Genomic DNA, 6,518 nt, shown 5'->3' with positions numbered 1-6,518 from the left:
CGCATTTCTTCGGAGAAAGTCCATGAGATGCATCCGCACCTCCTCCTCCAGGTTGGAGCCAATCAACACCACGTGCTCCGCATTCCCATCATTCAAAGGAATTGGTATTAGGTCCTCGATTGGGCCGCCCCTCTCTTCAGTGAGGTCGTCGCGGCATCCAACACGTCGACTGGACAAAGGTCCGCTTGATCGCTTCTTTGCAGGGCAATATTGTAGCAGTGCCTGGCCAGCGCCTGGTCTCCCCGAACTTCTCCAATCCCTTTGTCAGTGGGGAACTTCAATTTCAAATGATAGGTTGAAACAACGGCTCTGAGGGCATTAAGGCCGGGACGGCCAAGAATTGCATTGTAGGCAGATGGCGCCTTTACCACCAGAAAATTCACCAGAGCCCTGGATTGCTTTGGATGTTGACCCGCGGTCACAGTTAGAGCTATCGTTCCTTCCGTAGGAACGGCGTCACCAGTAAACCCTATCAAGGGGGAGCACATCGGCCTTAGATGACCGACAAGAGTGGTCATCCTTGAAAAGGCGTTGTAGAACAAGATGTCAGCCGAACTTCCGTTGTCGACGAGAACGCGACGGACATCATAATTTGCTATGTTCAAGGAGACTACGACCGCGTCGTTGTGAGGGAATTGGACTCCCTGGGCATCTTCTTCAGTGAAGGCTATGGGTTCCTCGACTTTTTGCCGCTTGCCGATCGCCTCCCGCTGGGATTCCCCCGAGACGACATTAACGGAATCCCGCGGAGACTGGTCGCCCAACCACCCTTTGTCGGCGGTCATAGCCAGAGGTAGTTGTGCAGAAACCCCGCGAGAAGGCATCGGACAGGGAAAGGAGGCTTGGGTGCCGGAAAGGATGGCCGGAAGCGGATCCGTTGAGCGCTCCTTTAAGAACAAGGGTGCTGCGAAGATTCGCGCCCTCCTTCTAGCGCCAATCCTGTTGGTGCAAAAATCCGCCTGCGCCGGAGAAGCTGGAGCTGAGGAAGCTGCGGTCGCCGCCGGGACCTGCAAGGGAAGTCTAAATCGGAGGTGGGGTTGCTCCGGCAAGACCCTCCGACGCTCAAGTCAGTTCTCTGCCTCAACAAGAATGGAGTGCTCGAACGGAGAATTTAGCAGAGTTTTTAGATAGAAGAGAGGTCTTAGAGAATAACGTATCTGGATCCCCTTTTATAGGCAGAGGGGGCAACGGATTGATGGTGACACCTGCAACCGTCTGGTAGTGGGCCGCCCACGGTCAGGAAAATTAATTGCGGAGAGTGGTGGGGTAGACTCGTGGCTGTTGTCATAGTCTGCCACGTATGGTCTGTTGCGGATAGTGGGGCGGCGTCCGTTGCCGTTAGCTGTCAGTGAGTAGTGGGATCGTGCAGCACCTGCCGCAGGGAGCGGGACAGAATCGCGGCCGTTTGTTACAGCCTGTCAGGGAGTAATGGGTCCGCTGCTGGAGCCGCGTAGAATCCGCTGTAGGACCTGGAACAGGATCATGATTGTTGTCGCGACCTGCCGAGGGGGTGCGGATCTGTCGATTGAGGTTCGGCCTCGGTTGGAGTCCGGCCTTCGTAGGAGCCCGGGCGGAACCGCTCTAATGTCGAAGGTGGGGCCCGGCTCCCGTAGGAGTCCGGGCGGAGCCGTTCTGACGTCGGAGGTGGAGCCTGGCTCCCGTAGGAGTCCGGGCGGAGCCGTTCTGATGTCGGAGGTGGAGCCCGGCTCCCGTAGGAGTCCGGGCGGAGCCGTTCTGACGTCGGAGGTGGAGCCCGGCTCCCGTAGGAGTCCGGGCGGAGCCGTTCTGATGTCGGAGGCGGAGCCCGGCTCCCGTAGGAGTCCGGGCGGAGCCGTTCTGATGTCGGAGGTGGAGCCCGGCTCCCGTAGGAGTCCGGGCGGAGCCGTTCTGACGTCGGAGGTGGAGCCCGGCTCCCGTAGGAGTCCGGGCGGAGCCGTTCTGACGTCGGAGGCGGAGCCCGGCTCCCGTAGGAGTCCGGGCGGAGCCGTTCTGATGTCGGAGGCGAGCCCGGCTCCCGTAGGAGTCCGAGCGGAGCCGTTCTAATGTCGGAGGCAGAGCCCGGCTCCCGTAGGAGTCCGGGCGGAGCCGTTCTGATGTCGGAGGTGGAGCCCGGCTCCCGTAGGAGTCCGGGCGGAGCCTTTCTGATGTCGGAGGTGGAGCGATCTTGTAGGAGCCCGACTCCCGTAGGAGTCCGGGCGGAGCTGCTGCAAACAAAGTCAAGGGTGAAGTCCGGCTCTGATAGGAGTCCGGATTGAGCTTACCAGCGATTGATATTGAGAGCGGAGCCCGGCTCCCGTAGGAGTCCGGGCGGAGCCGTTTTGATGGGAATTTCGGCCGCGGGTATTTTATACCCAACATATATATATATGAAGAAATATATAGTTATCCTACACAAGTCCATGAGAAGTAAACTTTTTTTGATGTTGGTAGAAAAATTTAGAAATACTCAAAGAAAACTATTTAAGTCCTAAACTTAACTCTTTATTAAGTTTTCTTAATATTTGATCCCTTAATATCTCACAAACTCTCTGATCTGTACATCAATTTTTTTTAAAAAAAAATACTTGATTTAACTCAATTCTTAAGTATACTCAGGTACTTAAATGCTAAATACTAACTTACTTGAAGATTTAAAAAATTAAAAATTTTTATTTTTTTCACCCCCCAACTTAATCGACATTGTCCTCAATAGAGTAGGAAAAATGAAGGGTGCATAAAAAAGAAAGAAAAAAAGAGATGTCACTTGATTCAGAAGTCTTTTCAAAATTCATTCTCCCTCCGACTTAGCCAATATTATCTTCAAATTCTGACAAAAGATACGAAGCAAGACTTGATTAACCTAAACAAAATATAAAAGAAAGCAAAAGCAAAAGCTAAAACTGGGTTGACTCCCTAAAGAGCATTAAGTTTATCATCTTCAGCCAGACAATATTTATTGACAAGTGCTTCCACACAGAGCAGTCCGTTATTTCTAAAAAAAATAAAGATCATTTAAAATAAAATAAAAAATTTGGGTTGCCTTCCAAAAGGTGCTAAGTTTCAAGTCTTCAGTCAGACTGAATTCGTGATACAAAATCAATCAGAATAAATAGGCTCATGGAGAACCATGGCCTCCTCAATTTCAGTAGGCAACTCCAAGAATGGTTTCAATCGTTGACCATTTATTTTAAAAATAGCACCATCACTTGGATTTATGATCTCTAGAGCCCAATGAAAGAAAACTTCTTTTACTCTATAGGGTCCTGTTCATTTAGATCTAAGTTTTTTAGGAAATAAATGTAGTCTAGAGTTATACAAAAGAACTTTTTGACCAGATGAAAATGATTTTCTAAGTATTGCTCGATCATGAAATATCTTAGTTTATTCTTTGTATATATTAGCATTGTCATATGCCTCATTTCTAATTTCCTCAAATTCATCAATTTGTGGCTTCCTATGTTGTCCAGCCTCGTCTAAATCCATGTTCAGTTTTTTGATAGCCCACATAGCCCTATATTCAAGCTCTACTGGCAAGTGACATGCTTTACCAAACGCAAGCCTATAAGAAGACATTCCTAAGTTGGTTTTGAAGGTAGTGCGATATGTCCAAAGAGCATCCATTAGCTTCAATGACTCATCTTTTCTATTGGTGCTCACAGTCTTCTCTAAGATTTGTTTGATTTGATGATTTGAAACTTTAACTTGTCTACTAGTCTGGGGGTGATAGGATGTGATCAATTTATGGGTGATGTTATATTTCTTCATCAGAATTGTGAAAGATTGATTGCAAAAATATGTTCCCTGATCACTTATAATGGCTCTAGGGATTCCAAAATGAGAGAGAATATTTTTTTTTAAAAATTTGATAACAATTTTGCTATCATTCGATCTACACGGCATAACCTCTATCCATTTGGACACGTAATTGACAGCCACTAAGATATATTTATTTTTGAAAGAGTTTGGAAGTGGTCTTATGAAATCGATACCCTACACATCAAAAATCTCAACAACTAATATCAAATTTAATAGCATCATATCTCTTTTTGTGATACATCCTACTTGTTGATACCTAGTGCAGCTTTTACAGTATTTATGTATGTCCTTAAACAAATTAGGCCAATAGAATCCATATTGGAGAACTTTTACAGCAATTTTCTTAGATCCAAAGTGGCCACCGCAGGTTTGATCATGACAAAAGGATAAGATACTTTTGATCTCATAGTTCGAAACACATCTTCTAATGATTTAGTCATGACATTGTTTAAACAGATATGGAACATCCCAAATAAAATATTTTACTTGGGCAAAAAATTTGTGTTTGTTTTAAGTGGTGCAGTAAGAGGAAATCCTACCAGTGGCAAGTAATTGACAATATCAGCGTATCATGATTCTTTGGTCACGAATATGAGTTGTTCATCAGAAAAAGACTATTCTATTGATGGTTCATTAGAGGGTGCATCAGTCAATCGAGATAGGTGATCAGCCACTACATTTTTGGTTCCTTTCTTATCCTTGATTTCTAGATCAAATTCTTGAAGAAGTAAAATCTATTAGATCAAGCATGCTTTTGCATCTGTTTTTATTAAGAGATGTCTAATAGCTAAGTGATCAGTGTATACAATGATATGTGACCCAACCAAATAAGATCTATATTGGAGCAGCTTTCTTCGATTGTGGACGTCAGGAGATAGCAAAGATCAGGTCATGGAGGGCCTTGAAGGCCAGCAACAAAGCAAAACAAAAATAGTCTTCAGAATTTTAGCAGTCTTGTAAATTTTATCGGCAAGATTTCTTTTTGCGATTTGAACTCCTCCAACAGATCTGAAATCTATCTTTTAGGATCTGAAAGTACCCAAAAACTCTCTTGGCTAGCTCAATACAAGATTGTGCTCACCCAAACCCATGCACACCCATGACTTGACCCAATCTCATAATCTTGAACTTAATCTAAGCTCAAATATAAATTAGCCCCTCAATGTCTAAAATTTTAGGACCTCAAGACCCGAAAGGCTGACAGCTTTTTGTCCTAGGGCTCAAACTAGCCCTAGAAACCTCATGACAAGCTCATGGACTTTGGATCTTGGCCTTAGCTTTGGTCTCTTGAGCCTTGGGAGTACCACATAAGATCCAACAATCTCCACCTTGGTGACCCAAGGCCTCAACCAACTCCATCCTGTTCATCAAGTACATCAGTGTCACACATTTTCGAAAACTGTCCCATGGAAGTACCTTCATCAGTGTATCCACTGGATTCTTCTTGATGTGGACCTTCAGCAGCTCCACCTCTTCTTCTTCCACAAGCTCTCTGATTCGATGATACTTGATATCAATATGCTTCATCCTAGCATGGTAGATAGAGTTCTGTGCAAATAACAGTGCATCCTGACAGCCTCCTATGTGAGGCCCATCTCCAATGCCAAACCCTTCAGCTATAGGGCTTCCTTTGCTGCCACTGTAACACCAATATACTCCATCTCAATTATAGATAAGGCCGTAATGGGCTGCAAGCATGATCTCCATGAAATAGGACCTCCAAATAGGCTAAATACAAAACCTATCGTCGACTATTGAGTGTCCACATCTCCATCGAAATCTGTATCCACGAACCCTCCTATCAACCCCCGAGCCTCCTTGGATATGTTGGAGAGTCCCTCAGCACCTCCTAGCTATCTGTAGTAGATGTCGACTCTAATAGACCTGCCAAGTAATTAAAGATCCCCTTCAGTGCTTGTCAATGCTCCCTGTCAGGCTGCACCATGAACCTACTGACCTGACTCACTGCATGGGCGATGTCTGGCCTACAACACACCATGACATACATAAAGCTTCCCACACCAAAGGCATATGGCACTCTCTCCATCTTCTGAGCCTCCACCTCAATCTGTGGCGACATCATCTTTGATAGTCTAAACTGCCCGATGAGTGGTAGCTCCATCGGTTTCGCTTCCTTCATCCTGAACCTCTCCAAGACAGTCTTGATGTAATCTCCCTGAGATAAATTCAGCACCCTCTTGGCTCGATCTTTGAATATTTTCATGCCTAGGATCTTTCTCACAGGCCCCAAATCCTTCATCTCAAACTCTTGAGATAAAACTGCCTTCAGTTCCTGCACAATCTTTCTACTCTTGCATGCTATAAGCATATCATCCACATACAAGAGTAGAAACATCCTAGACCCATCCTTCAAAGATTTAACATAAATGTAAGAGTCATACTCACACCTGAAAAACCTAATACTTCTCACATAAGAATCGAACTGCTTGTACCATTGCCTCGATGACTGCTTCAGCCCGTACAGCGATTTCTGCAATAAACAGACCTTCCCTTCTGCTTCTGGCTCTCAAAACCCAGGTGGCTGCTCCATGTAGATGCTTTCTTCTAGATGCCCATGAAGGAATGCCGTCTTGACATCCATCTACTCTAGCTCCAAGTCCTGAGCTGTAATGATGCTCAGCAGCACCCTGATGGAAGTATGCCTGATGATGGGAGAGAAAATCTCATTGAAGTCGATGCCTTCCTTCTGAGAGTATCCCTTA

At 45.7% G+C, this 6,518-nt stretch overlaps 1 pseudogene; it reads left to right on the top strand.

The window, feature by feature from the left end:
- The window catches only part of LOC140851209 (uncharacterized), a 131,494-nt pseudogene extending 127,147 nt beyond the window's left edge, over window positions 1–4,347 (top strand).
- Window positions 4,348–6,518: the final 2,171 nt, after the last annotated feature.

Source organism: Elaeis guineensis, chromosome 8 (genome assembly GCF_000442705.2).
Source record: "Elaeis guineensis isolate ETL-2024a chromosome 8, EG11, whole genome shotgun sequence".
NCBI lineage: Eukaryota > Viridiplantae > Streptophyta > Magnoliopsida > Arecales > Arecaceae > Elaeis > Elaeis guineensis.
This window is presented reverse-complemented; position numbering and strand designations above follow the sequence as displayed.